We start from the raw sequence: 14,747 nt of genomic DNA, 5'->3' as shown, positions 1-14,747 counted from the left end.
GGAAAATTTTAATTATTTTATGTATGAGTAAAAATGTGTGCAAATAAAATGATTGAAATACTAAGTTAACAATCTAAGAAGAACACAAATTAATCAAACACTCAAGATTAGGACGCTAAAAGGACATAAATGAAGCATAACTAATAAAAACAAATAGAAATGAAAACTCCATTTTGTTCCTTTGATTTGATTGTCCTTCAATTTGATGTGTGCCCAGTTCCATGCTTCCAAGGATGTTAGATGTGTTCCATGGTCATGAATATGCAAATTAAGCTAAAATTGATGCAAATGATGGATTGATATAAGTATGTAAACTGGCATTCTGATGTTATGGTTATGAAATAGTGGATAGCTAAAATAGAATTATGACGGTATGAGAATGTGAAAGTGAATAGATAAAATGGCATTATAATGGTATGAGAATGTGAAAGTGGGTGAACAATTATGCAATTGGATGGATTGTAAAGGTAAATGAGGGGATTAAATAGGCCAAGTTGGGAGAAGAAGAGTCATGAAAAATAGACACTTGTCCTTGAGAAGGAAAAATGCCATGGATGGAAATGACAATTGTTCTTGAGAAAGGCAAGTGTTGTGGAAAAGAATGACAAGTGTCCTTGAGGACACATGCCTATTTGAGAGAGAGACACCCAAATAAGAAGATTCATTTCCAAATTTTAGGATATTTAGGAATACACACATATGGGGTGGGCAAGAAGCTGGAAGAAATAAAAAGATGACTAAAACCCAAGGTTAGTTAATGGTTTAAGTTAGAGGAAGAGTTATATGAGGGTTAAATTTAGGAGACATGAGGAAATAGAATTAATTTAATTAATTAATTCCATAAGGGATATTAAGAGGAAAGGACAAAAATGAATTAAATAGTCAAACTATGCATTTGATTTATTTAATAGAAGAAGGGATCAAATTTAATTAATTGATTGATTATTTAAGAATACACACATGTGGGATGGAAAGAGCTTAAAAGGAATAAAAGGATTCATTTCCAAATATTAGAATATTTAGGAATACACACGTATGGGATGGGAAAGAAGTTGGAAGAAATAAAAAGACGATTAAAACCCAAGATTGGTTAATGGGTTAAGTTAGAGGAGAAGTTGGATGAAGGTTAAAGTTAGGAGACATGTGAGGAAATAGAATTAATTTAATTAATTAATTTTATAAGGGATATTAAGAGGAAAGGACAAAACTGAATTAAATAGTCAAACTACACATTTTATTTATTTAATAGAAGGAGGGATCAAATTTAATTGATTGATTGATTTATGATTGTCAATTAATTAATTAATGGAGGACTATAGCATAATTAACAAAATTAATTAGGTAGAAGGAGGGAACACTAATTAATTAAATGATACATAATTATTTAATTTAAAAGCATTTAGGATAGCTAAATTCAATTAATTAAATTAATCAAATTTAGGTGTCTACATTGTACAAGCTTGGAAAACAATTCAGTGAAAAACATATTGTCATAATAGCTCCAAATCAGCTCCATTTTTGTTGTAGTTTCTTCCATATGACCATGATCAACCCAAAAAATTATTAAAAAAATTCCAAACTGTTAGATATATGTGATTCACAATCTTGCTTCCCAAATTGGGAAAAATCATTTTTTTTCTACCTTCCATATGTCAATATCATGATCTAATACCATTTGTAATGGTTAATTTGTATAAAAAATAATACAATAGGAAACATGATACAAAAACTTGAGAATCATTGATAATGATAAGCTACTTCAAGGGGGAAACCATTCAAAATTATTCAACAAGATCATAATTCACTATATGATCAAAACAAACTAAACTCTAGCTTATGTATACACCATCCTTATGGATTTGAAGCCACATAGATTGACTTAGCAACCTACATAGTACGATATAATGAGAATGCCATTCAATTAAGGGTTATGTTGATGACTTGAGTTGTCTACACATATATCCAAATAAAAGCAATGGGTTAAGGACATATTTTATATTCCCTTCAATTGGTTGCATTCATCATATGAAAGGAATTAGAGGAGAGAAAGATCTAGTGCATGAATTGTAAATGTACGATAATCATAAAACATTTTCATGTAAAATAAACTAGTATCATTGTGAGATTTTGCCAATGTCAAGAGCTTAATGAAAAGTACAATAGAGACAAAATATTGATAGAAATAAATTGTATTCTATCAAGATGAAAATACTGATCAACTGGATCCTCAATCATTACATACAATGAATATGAGCCTTCTTATATAGGCAAGGCTATATGGATATGTGAGCACACAAACATGACATGTGGCTCAATAAGAAATAAGGTAGGTAGGAAATAGGTGTGGTAGGTAGGAGAAACAATAAAATATTTCACATGAGGTGGATCACCCACCGAAGGTGGAATTATCACTCCACAATAAGTGGATATGATAGAGTAGTAACAATATCAACACCATAAAAGGTGGAAATTCTCCTACACACACTATCCCAATGTGGCACAAACACCCAAGTGTCTCATACCCAAACTACTATGAAATGCATGTACCTAAGTAAACTTAAGTAAGGTGTAATAATATCCATGATGAATAATTATTTACACCAATAGTCATGAATCCATCAAGTAGCAATTAGATAAAACATCTTGAATAATAAGAATTGTAAGCACATAGATTGTATATAAGAATTAAGGAACATAATTTTGGTCCTCGATAATATAGGAAAATGAAAATGGTGATGTGGCTCTAAATTACTAGATACACCAATGTAAGTATGTAGAAATTAGAAAGGTTGTATTCTCCAAACTTGGTTCTAAGAGCACAAACACATTTAATGGACTAGCTATGAAAATATGTCCCTAGTGGTAAGATAAATATAGGTACATGACATAATAGCCACTACCACAAGATAATGTTGAGGAGAAGGTTATAATGTCCCATAGGGTAAATCTAAGAGCATGAGAAAATGATAAAATGGAGTTGGTGTGATCACCCTGATATGATACATTAGTAAGATATGCTCAATGAATGATATGGTCTAAGCAAGGCCACAAATTACCAAGGAAAAGGTAAAGATGACCCTCAATAGAAAAATATAAATCTTGGATATGCATGGAAATGAGGGACCAAAAGGGGGTCAACAGTGGCCAATTTTTTCTAAAATCGAATCAAAGATAATCATACTCAAAATTTAAAGATATCACAAGAACAAGATTTATAATGGTAGGAATCTAGTTTCTAAATTACTGATTTTTATGTAGAATTGTGGAGATTTAAGGGGTTCAAATAGGGGGAACACACCAAGCGCTCCTATTTTTGTCACAAAAATGAAACATGGTGTCCAATTTGCTTCACCTATAATATATCAACATTTCATAAAGCACTTTAGTGGAAAATTAAACATTGTGTAGTTTATGCCATTTTGGGGGAATGTTTATGATTTTTAAAGTGGGTAAATCATGTTGTACTTCTTTTGGATGAAAATACTTTAAGTCATCATAACAATAAGTCAGCACATCAATATATTGATGCAAAAATTGAACAAAATTATCCTTTTCTTTTGACATACAACATTTACCAATATTCACAAACTTTGGGTCAACCTCTGATCCAAGATTGTATTTTTCAATCTCCATGGTTGAATCGGGTCTTGACTATTGTTGTCACTTGATAAAATGATTGTGTTTATCAAACAACATCTCCAATGAAACTAAGCCCCTGGAAATCTTATTCCCTTTCAATTGAGTAAAATCCTCACTGGATTTAGAATCTTTGTCAGAAATTGACTCTGAAGAATAAGTATTACTATCATCAAAGTACAAATTATTGAAGTCATCTTTGGTTTCAAGAAAATTGATGATTTTCAAGTACCATCATTGAATATTTGCAAATGATCCCAATTATCGAGAAAACTTTCCCCTACAAACCAACTCAATAGTATACTTATCTTGGCTAAAATCATTGTGAGGAATCAAGAGAGTGGTGAATGTTGCAGGGTATCAACCCTATCATTGAATTCTTTGGGAACTATTGAGATGTTGAATGCATCAAATGCCTTGATACAATCCCACACTAGGTTTTCATAATGCTTGAGTCTATCATTTCTTGTCTAATATATTTTTCTCACTTGACATACCACTAACTTAGCATCACCTTGTGCATGGAGATTCTTGATGCCTCTCTTGTGCGCAACTTCAATACCTAACAACAAAGATTTGTATTCAACTATGTTGCTAGTATTGGCAAATTACAATTTGAATAAGTAAAAATATCTCCTAGAGGAGATATGAGAACAATGCTTGCCCTAGATCCAACAAAAGCACAACACTCGTTGAACTCTAGAGACTAAATATCATTATTATCTAAAGAAATTTGAACTTGATCATTTGTAGAGATTTTAACTTGATCAACTAATACAAAGGATTCATCAAATTCAAAACTCGGACATCCACTATCATCACTACTTGATGATGTAGCTTCTTCATCATCATCTGCAAAATTTAACTATCCAAGACACTTGAAGAGTCAAAACCTTTGGATACCTCAAAAACTTTTGACCAATATTGAGAAAATTTTGAAACCTCATCAATATGTAGATAAGCTATTTTCCCATTCTAGTGGACTTGAACAAGATTGGTGCATGAGGGTCATCAGACTTTACCACTATATACTCGGTTTCCCTCTCAAGAATAAGTTTTTGCATAACTCCCTTGACATGAATCTTAGCTTGAGACATGTCCATATTAAGTTCCCCTCTTACATTTTTATAGAAGTTACATCCCAATAACATTTTGTAGGAGGTGGGAACATCTGTGACCAAGATTGGCATCTTGATCTTTTCATCCAGAAAAGATGTGAAAGAAAAGTGTACATCTTTGATTTACCCCACAAGACGCACTTGTTTGTTTTCCATGAAATAATAGTTACCAAATTTTTTGGTCAAAGTTAACCCTGAGGTATTAGCCACTTCAGATGGCATAACATTATCTGAGGCTCCATAATCTATTGCATAGTTACTTAACTTGAAACCATTTATCAACAAAGAGATATAGAAAGTCTCTATCTTACCTAGGATGGATGAAGGAATTGTGAAAAGTTTATTTAGAAAATTATTGGGCTTAGGGGCAACAGGTATACTCTAGGAAGAACTTGGAATAGGATAAACTGTATCCTTATCTTTAACAAACTTACCCAACCTATCAAATTGATTTGGGTTGGCTTGTAGGTATTATACCTTAGACATCTGAATTTTAGTCTTCTTAGCATGGTCAATTATAGAAAAATCTTGAAAAGAATTAGATGAAGAAGATACTAAATTATATGTCTGGGGCTTGGGATTTGGAGCACTTGGTCTTGGCACATTTGAAGAAACCACAAAGGATCATGGGTACTTACTTGTTTATTCATTTTTGTGTCCTTTGAGAAGACTAGCAATTGTATCCTTGTTTTTACAATAAAAATAGGTAATTTAACACCATCCTTTGTTTTCACTTCATCATCTTTAGGGAATTCAAGTTGTTTGGGAACGAGTAAGAACAAAAAAATCTTTACCATTGGTTTCCTTAGATTATTCGTGATCCTCATAATGCATTTACCAAATAGTAGATTCGTCAGTTGCATCTTCTTCTTCTTCTTGATAAAGTGAAACAATATCCTTCATGTGAAATTTGGAAGACAAAGTTTCATTTTGGTCAGTCTCAAAGTACCCCACTGTTGAGTTCTATGGAGGAGATTCAAGGGAAATCCTCTCTACTGGAGGAGGTAACTTGGATTGATTCTTTGGAGCATAGTTTGTAGTAGGATTTGGATATGTTCTCCATGGGATATCTTTATATGGTGTTGAGAACGTACCTTGAGAAATTTTCTTTTTCAAAACAAGCAACTCATTAGCTAACTTTTGTACCATAGGATCTATGGTAACTAATGAGGATCCTTCTTGATTTTTCTGGCAAGCCTTAGGGCATCCTCCACTTCAACCGCTAGAGTTTATGCATGTGCTATATCTCTTGCAGGTGCTCTTATTAATAAGAAACTCGCCTCTGGTAGTTGAGAGTTATCAAAGAATCATTTGAGGTTCTCTCAAGTAGGTTGAGCAGTGGTTGGGATGTGGTTCTTCGACCTGTTTAACTTTGCAATGAAATCCTTTCTTACATAGAATTGTTTGTTCTTCATGCAAATTTTCTCCTTCCTTGGAGGTGTATATCATTGATTAAGACATCTTCCTTTTTTGAAAGCATATGTATTTTTGTAAATAATTTCTTCTTGGTGCTAAAAGTGTGTGCTCCCTCATCAATAATCTCTTCCCTAGCAATAGGGAAGGTGTGTATCCTTGGTCTTCTTCCCTTTTTAGTTGAAAATATCATCTTTATTAAAGATCTCCTCTTGGAGGTAGATATTTTTTAACAAATATCTCTTCCTCCCCATTGATAGTCAATTATGCTTAAAAGGATTCCTTTACACTTGTTGTAAGATATCTCTTTTACAACTACCCCTTCCTAGCATGGAAATTGTACTCTTTCTAGTTTGGAATGCATGCATTTTTCTTAAAGGATATATCCTTGGTGGTAAGGGTGTTTGTCCTTGATGTGGATCTCTATCTTCCTTAAGATATCAATGTGGATTTATTTTTAAATCTTAAGGGGGTGCATATGAGGCCTCCTAGTTGTTTGTGCTTGGTGTCACTACAACACCCATCTTGCAATCTCATATCAAATTTTGCTTGGTGAACACTGCAACACCAATTTTGCAGATGTGGTTTTAGATTACTTTGCAAGATGAGGCTTTGTTTTGTAATCTTTGTGTTTGGTGTGCACTACAACACCCATGATGTAATCGATTTTTTAAATTATTTAGCAAACAAAAGGTTTTTCTTTGTAATTTTCCTTAGTGTGAGTCAACTAGCATATTGTACCTTGCTAAACTTGTTTGACTCTCATTGCTTTCCTACGAAACAAACAACATAACACAACTTGCTTGCCAATAGAATCCATTCCTCTAACATGAATCACCCAACATAACACACCATGTTGGTCTATAGCATTCATGATTCCCCATGAACCCATAGCATAGCTCACCTTGCTAGTTGTAGGATCATGGCTTCTTGTCTCATCAATTTGTGTATGCTCTTTCTCTTTATATAGGACTACTTGTGCTTTTGAAATAACATTCTAAGAATGATATTGATATTAGTAGTTGAGACATTTTTATTTTTGAGGTCTCTTCAACTAGTTCAATTAGAGCCTTTGTGTATAATACTAACCCCTTTAGTGTGTCATTTTGTTTGCCTTTATTTTCCTTTTTCCCCTTTTGTTGGATTTTCTTTTTTTTTGCTTTGTTTTGTGTGGACTTCCTTGTATGTGGTTGTGTGAGTTAAGATCCTAAGCTTAGGGGCTTGTTCTGTTGAACTTAGTGACATCTTATCTTTTGGTATCCTCTCTCTCTCTCTCTCTTCTACTTTTTCATGTGTATGAGTGTAAGTACATACTCCCACTAAAGTGGGAGATAAATGGAGTGTCATAATTTGTACATCCTTATAATTTCACTCTTCCTTTTGTGCCCTTACCTTAGTGTGTCTTCTCATAGCTCTTTTCAAGCCTGTTTATGGCCCCTTTATCGCCAAATTCTAGTCATGTGTTCATGAAGTGATTAGATTTTATTCTCTAATCCTATTCATGCCAAACTTGCCTTTGTCCTACCCCTTTCTAAGTGGAATACGACACTAGGCACTATAGTTGAGGTGGACTAGGGAACTAGGGTGCTAGGCACCATAGCCCCCCAAAATTGAGCCCAAATTTGAATTCGTTAGTGTGTCAATTCCCACTAGTTGTTATTTGATTATGATATTTGAATATGACCACTGGAGGTTTCCCTAATTGACGAAATACCTTAAGAACCCTATATAAGAGAATCCTTCCTAATTTATTTTCATTTTACACAATCCTAATCACTTCCTAAAACAATCATTATGAGCAAATTTCTTTAGATCTGAGCATTATGGAGCAACAAGTTACAAAAATGTTCATGTAAGTATCTTTTCATGATTGATCTTGTCTTTTCATGTCATGTTGTTGCATCAACCCTTGAGGGTCCTATTTAAAGAGTATTACATCACCATCATTATCAAGTTTGAGGTATAATCAAGTATTGATTTGACATTTTACTTTAGATTTAGCCTTTGCATTGTACAAGTAAGCTCTCTTTATCTAATCACCATTGTTGTAGTGGAGGTTAACACTTACCCAGGGTTTGACTGAGGCAAGCCCCTATACAACCCAACACCTTCTCTCTCTTTTGCATGTAGGATTCAGATCTGGCACATTTGGATTACAAATTTGTGAAGTGCAAACTAAGGGAAATAAATTCAGATTTTGAAGAAGCCAAAAATCCTGGTCACTATCAATCAGTCATAGTGACTGACACTTGTTTGACAAAATATTAAGGAGATGATCTGTAGGGTATCCCTATCTAAAATTTCATCATAAAATTTGTATCTTTGCATCAATGGTGCCTAACCACATAGACCAACACCTTCAAGCTCAAATTGTAGACACAATTTCCTTTTTGAATTCCATTTCCAAATCTATCTATAGAACTTGCATATCCATTATGTAGCTTACTATTTATGTTGATTATTGTCAAATTTGCATCTGTACATGTAATACTTTCATTTTCAATCTCTACTTATATCTAATCAATCAATCACAAAAGGATAATTATGCCAAAGGCATTCCCTATGACAAAAAAAACCTTCACTTGAAAATCCAATGGTCTCAAATTCTAGAGAGGCGTGCAAGACCATGAAACAGATCTCGTCCGTTCATCGTTTTTACTCTTTTGGAAAACCTAAATGGCGGACACATTTGAGATGCGCAACCTGTCAGAAGATATCTACCATTGTTGTTGCATACGCATTGCGTCCGTTCATTGGTTTTTTTGTGTTTTCGATTGCTTTTTCGTACGTTTCCAACTGCTTTCACCTACTATATGAGAGTCTAATATTTAAGAGGACACAAACCGGCAGGTTTTAGACTGACGCCCGTGATCAAAATAGCCTGAATAACTTTCAAAATAATCCAACTTGCCCTCGGAAACGGGAAAATCTGATCTTTTTAGATGTCAGTATAATATTAATATGTGGATGGGACATACGTGGGAGGCATCAAATATTTAAGGAAAGCATCTTTGTGAATTTCTTGAAATTAATTAATCATCGAAATATGGCATTCATGACTTTGATTGCATATTTAATTATTTTTCATTTTCATTTTAATTTAATTTTTATTTTATATAAAAGAATTAAGTTATATTTATTTTTAAAAGAATATTATGATTATATTTTTAAATTTTTATATAACGGAATTAAGTTTTTTTTTTTTTTTTTAAATATTATGACTATATTTATTATTATACTATATTATATTTATATTAGAAATTATTACAATTAAATATAATATATGTTTCATATAATATAATACAATACATAATTAATGCATACTAGTTAATTTATTTTATATAGTAAAAATTCAATTATATATTATTACTATACTTATTATTATATGAAATATTTCATATATGAATTACATTATTAGATGTTATATTTTAAAATAAAAATTATTAAATACAAATATACAATTATTATAATCAAATTAAATTAACAAATAAATATAATAAATATATAATAGTATGTACACTTGTACAACTATTTATATATAATTAATATTATCATTATAGTTACTGTTGTTATTGACAAAATGTAATGGTTAAATTGTGGTGTTGTGGTTATTGTCCTTTTGGAGTGTTATTGTTGAATTCTCATCTAATGTCCCTCATTTACGACCTCACTTTCATAGCTCCTAGTCAAAAGCGTTTACCCTTTAAAAAAATGATTTTATTTATTGTTCTCTATTATATAATATCTAGTGATTATGATATTATTTGAAAACTATTTATTTTATTATTATTTATCTTATTTATTTTATCATATTTCTAAATATTCGAATTAATGGTGTAATCTTTCTATGCCTCCACCACTCCCTCTTTCTATGTCTTTTTACTTCTTTTTCCTCTCTCTATTTCTCTTCCCCCCTCTCCATCTCTCTTTTTCCATATCTCTCTCACTCATATGGACACACATCCCATTTCTCCCTCCCCAGCTCTTTATTTCTATCTTTGTACCTTTCCCCCCTCCTTATCTCTCTCCCTCTCTCTATTACTTTTATGTCACCTTCCTTCTCTCCCACTCTTTCCCTGTCTATTTCTATCTTCCATTTTATCTCCCCATCTCTCTCTCTCTCTCTAATTATCTCTCTCTCTCTCTCTCTCTCTCTCTCTCTCTCTCTCTCTCTCTCTCTCTCTCTCTCTCTCTCTCTCTCTCTCTCTCTCTCTCTCTCTCTCTCTCTCTCTCTATCTCTATTTCTCTCATCGTATCCATCACATTCCTCTCTCTATCTCTTTCTATCCATACCTTTCTCCACCTCTATCTCTCTATCTCTTTTCCTATCCCTTTTTATCTATCTACATCACTTTGTATCAAGAGAGAGAGAGAGCTACATCTCTCTCTCCCTCCCTCATTACCTCTCTATCCCCTATCTATATTTCTATACTTACCACTCTCTCCCTTTCTCTTCCTGTATATCTCTATCTTTCTCTTTCTCTTCCTATATAACTCTATATCTCTCTCTATCCCCCCAACCTATATCTATCTCTACTTATCTCTATTTGTCTAAAATTCTATTTGTATGTCTTTCTATCTGTGTGTCCCTCTTCCCCCTCTATCTATATCTCCTTATATATCTCTTTCTATTTACCATGTATCTATTTATCTCTCCCTCTCCCTCTCCCCCTCTCGCTATATCTCCTTATATCTCTATCTAGATCTATCTATCACTCTATATTACCATCTATGTCTCTCTCTGTCTCCATCTCCCTCTATATCTCTATACCCTTTCATCTCTGCCTCTCCCTCTTTATCTCGTGTGTGTGTGTGTGTGTGTGTGTGTGTGTGTGTGTGTGTGTGTGTGTGTGTGTGTGTGTGTGTGTGTGTGTGTGTTTGCACAACATGGGAATATGTATAAATATATAAGTAAGAAGGTATTACACCTTAAAAATAGATTGAAAGATATATATAAGTAAGAAGGTACGTGTGATTGTAGAACTGAGATAGTCACATATAAGGTTATGCAATAGATTATTTTGATATTAAGAGATGAAATTATCTATTTTCCTCTTTAAAAACTGATTTTTCCATAAATTTCACATGCTATTTGAGACATTAAATATATTCCATAAAAGAAACACAAAATATTTTGATGCATTGTATGAGATTTGTTTTGGATTCAATTGTTTAAAAGATTTTGCATCAACGTTTTAGGGCACACTATGTAAACTATCAAATTGTTTAGCATTTAGCTTTTTATTTCCTTTCTTTGTTCATTTCCCTTTTATTTTCTCCCTTTCAATTATTCCCCCCTTTTAACTATTACTTCTAAACTTTTTTTCTTTCTTTTAATTTATGGTTTTCTTTTTCTTATTTCTTTTATTTCCTTTGATTTTGAACTTTGTGCTCCTCATCTTTCCATGTCATCTATTCAATCAAACTAAGTCTACTTACTTTCATTTTTCTCATGTAGTTGCTCTCTTACATCTAATGATGGTTCATGTAGTGTGACCAGAAATGTTGATGTAAAAATCATTTACGTAGTTGAATCCAGAAAATTTCTCATAAAATCTATCATGGATTGTGGAAATCTAATAAATTTAATCTTCTAATGCAATTAAAAATAAATCAATTTATGTTAAATAATATCTTATTTACAATATTGTAAAGATAATTATAATATAAAATTATATAAATTAAATATAAAATCAATCTTAATATATAAGTGCCTTGCTAAAGAACTGGCACTTATGTCGGGTCTCAATCTTAATATGCCTACCTAAGCTACCTGTATCTTTGCTACTAGAGGGCGTAGATCTATATTCAAAGATAAAATGGGATCGAAAACCCTAACTTCGGGGTCAAATGATTATGTTTCTACCTTGTATACTAACTTTGTCGCATCTATATCTGCCTTTGCCCTGATCACCGTTGAAAGTCTAAAGAGAAATTCTGTTGTTTTAGGCATGGAATCTTTGACAGATTCAGACATACAAGCAATGGTGCAGGAAGGAGATTTGGATGGCGACGAAGCCCTAAATGAGCACGAATTTTGCATTATGATGGTTCCTCTTAGCCCTTCTTTCATGGCGGAGGCCGACAAGTGGTTGCAGAAATATTGTTTAAAATTGTTCTTTTTTATTAGCAATATTTTTCTTTCTAGATTCCATGGCATTGGCTAACACCATCCAGATTCCAAATGCAATTTTTTTTAATTATTATATTATTTAAATTTAATAATATTTGATCTTTTGATATTATATAATCTATCATTAAAAAAAAGTTAAAAAAGAAAATGATTATGTTAGACAATATTGAATGATATATTTAATTTTTGAAAAGCAGCAACATAGCAAATCATAGATATTATGTGATAGAATGCATAAAAACAAAACATAACTAGCATACATATATTAAATAATAATAATATATATAATATGTCAAGTGATACCATTCTTGAGATGTCTATTATCTATTTAACTTGTGTTAGTAAAATACCAAATTGATATCACACCATTAATCTATGCAAATATGATTTCTATAATGTCCATTTTTGGGATTTAGTTGAATTTAGTCTTGAAACATTAAATCTAAATTAAGATGAGAAATGCATTATATTTATAAATATAACTTTATAACAAAATTGTCAATTGTAATGCCCTTAATAGTATAATCTTGCTTTAGGTCCTACAAACAATATTAATCACTAGAAACTGACATTAAAAATCAATGATAGCATATAAATGCATGTAAACATCATTCAAATCCATATCAATACACCATAATATCATTAATATTTGGTTCAAGACATATTCCTTATAGTGAACCACATTAGGAATTTAGTGGAAATGCTTGCAAACTGCAATCTCAAGGGTGGTTATCCTTGTATTGTGAGAATATTGAAATATAATTAGATCTATTCCATCCTTTAGTCCACCTCAAAGGTTAACAACCCTCCTCAACCCATATCTCCTTGCCTCACTCCCTCCCTATCCCCCTCTCTATTTCTCTACCTTCATGTCTTATTTCATTTATCTTCCCATATATCTCTATTTCTCTTTCTCTTCATAGATATATCTACCTCTATCTTCCTCTATCCCCATTTATCTCTTGACATATTTCTCTCAATCCTTCCGTATATATCTCCCTCTTTCTAGACCTTCATATTTGTATCTCTTTATCTTTCTATATGGCCCCCACCTCTCTCTCTCTCTCTCTCTCTCTCTCTCTCTCTCTCTCTCTCTCTCTCTCTCTCTCTCTCTCTCTCTCTCTCTCTCTCTCTCTCTCTCTCTCCATATCCTTACCCCATTTCTCTCTCGCTCTTCCCCCCTCTATCTCTCCTTCATTTTGTCCCTATGTATCTCTCTCTCTCCCACTCTCTATATTGAAAAAATAATATAAGCCTATTGGTAATAGATCTTGATTATGTTATTATTTCAAAGGTCCTATTGGTAATAGATCTTGATTATGTTATTATTTCAAAGGTTTTCTTTTAGTTGTCCAGATCTTTGTAAGTGGATGCATAATTCACATGAAGCTATCTCTTATCCATTGTAACCTTTGTTGCACAAACAACATCATTTTTCAATTGTATAACCTAAGTTGGCCTAGTGGTGGAGAGCTTGTGATCTTGAAAAAGAGGTCACAATTTCAAATCCCACAAGGGGGTAGGGTATGTACACTTTATTGACTTCGACCCATTACCTACAAAAAAAAAAAAAAAAGAATTCAATGGACTTCATGTATTGCACAAATGGATGCTAAAAATAGACCTTTTTTTTTGTGATTTACCTTCCACACATCTTCGGCATGCCCATTGCACACTAAGGTGCAATTGCTAGTAATTAAACCTAGTGCCCAACTCTCGCAAGGGTCTGAAATTGGGCATATTGATTAAAGAATAATGTATGTTAATTTTAATGTGAATGGTTTTGATTGATAGTTTAGACTAGTGAACCCAATTTCCACTGCATCACAAGACCTATGCACACACACTTGCTCAATCTTGGCATCTTCCATAACATAGAGGCAAAAATGAGTTTTTAAAGTAGCTACCATATTATGTTGCACTCCTTATTTCCTCTCCTCTCTACACACTCTCACCTTTGATCTCATCTAATAAAAAAACTTTTTTCATTTATGCTTTGAAGGATATACATGCCTTCCTATGCTACTACACAGTAACACCTATCTTACCCCATTAATGGGTACAAATGGTTTCCCATACAAAATCTACAAGCTCTTTGTCATCTAATCCTTACATTCCATATACTCTACAGTATTTTTTGTCCCTTTTGTCCCCTTTTCTTCAACCACCCATGTCTCATTAATATTCCCTCATAGACTTTTTTTTTAATTTATGTTTGATTAATTTATTTAGTATTTACTCTCCTAAAATGAAGGATGTGATAGAATTTTGTTTGGAAACTATAATATCAAAAATAACAAGACCGTTTTTAATTGATAAAGTCTCTATAAGAAGAAATTTACCAATTCATTACAAAAAAATTATTGAATTAAATAATAAATATTCAAATCATCATTGAAATAAACCCCTATTATTTTAGAGGAAACATTCATTTTCCTACTCTAAAT

Source organism: Cryptomeria japonica, chromosome 5 (genome assembly GCF_030272615.1).
Source record: "Cryptomeria japonica chromosome 5, Sugi_1.0, whole genome shotgun sequence".
NCBI classification, from domain to species: Eukaryota; Viridiplantae; Streptophyta; class Pinopsida; order Cupressales; family Cupressaceae; genus Cryptomeria; species Cryptomeria japonica.
This window is presented reverse-complemented; position numbering follows the sequence as displayed.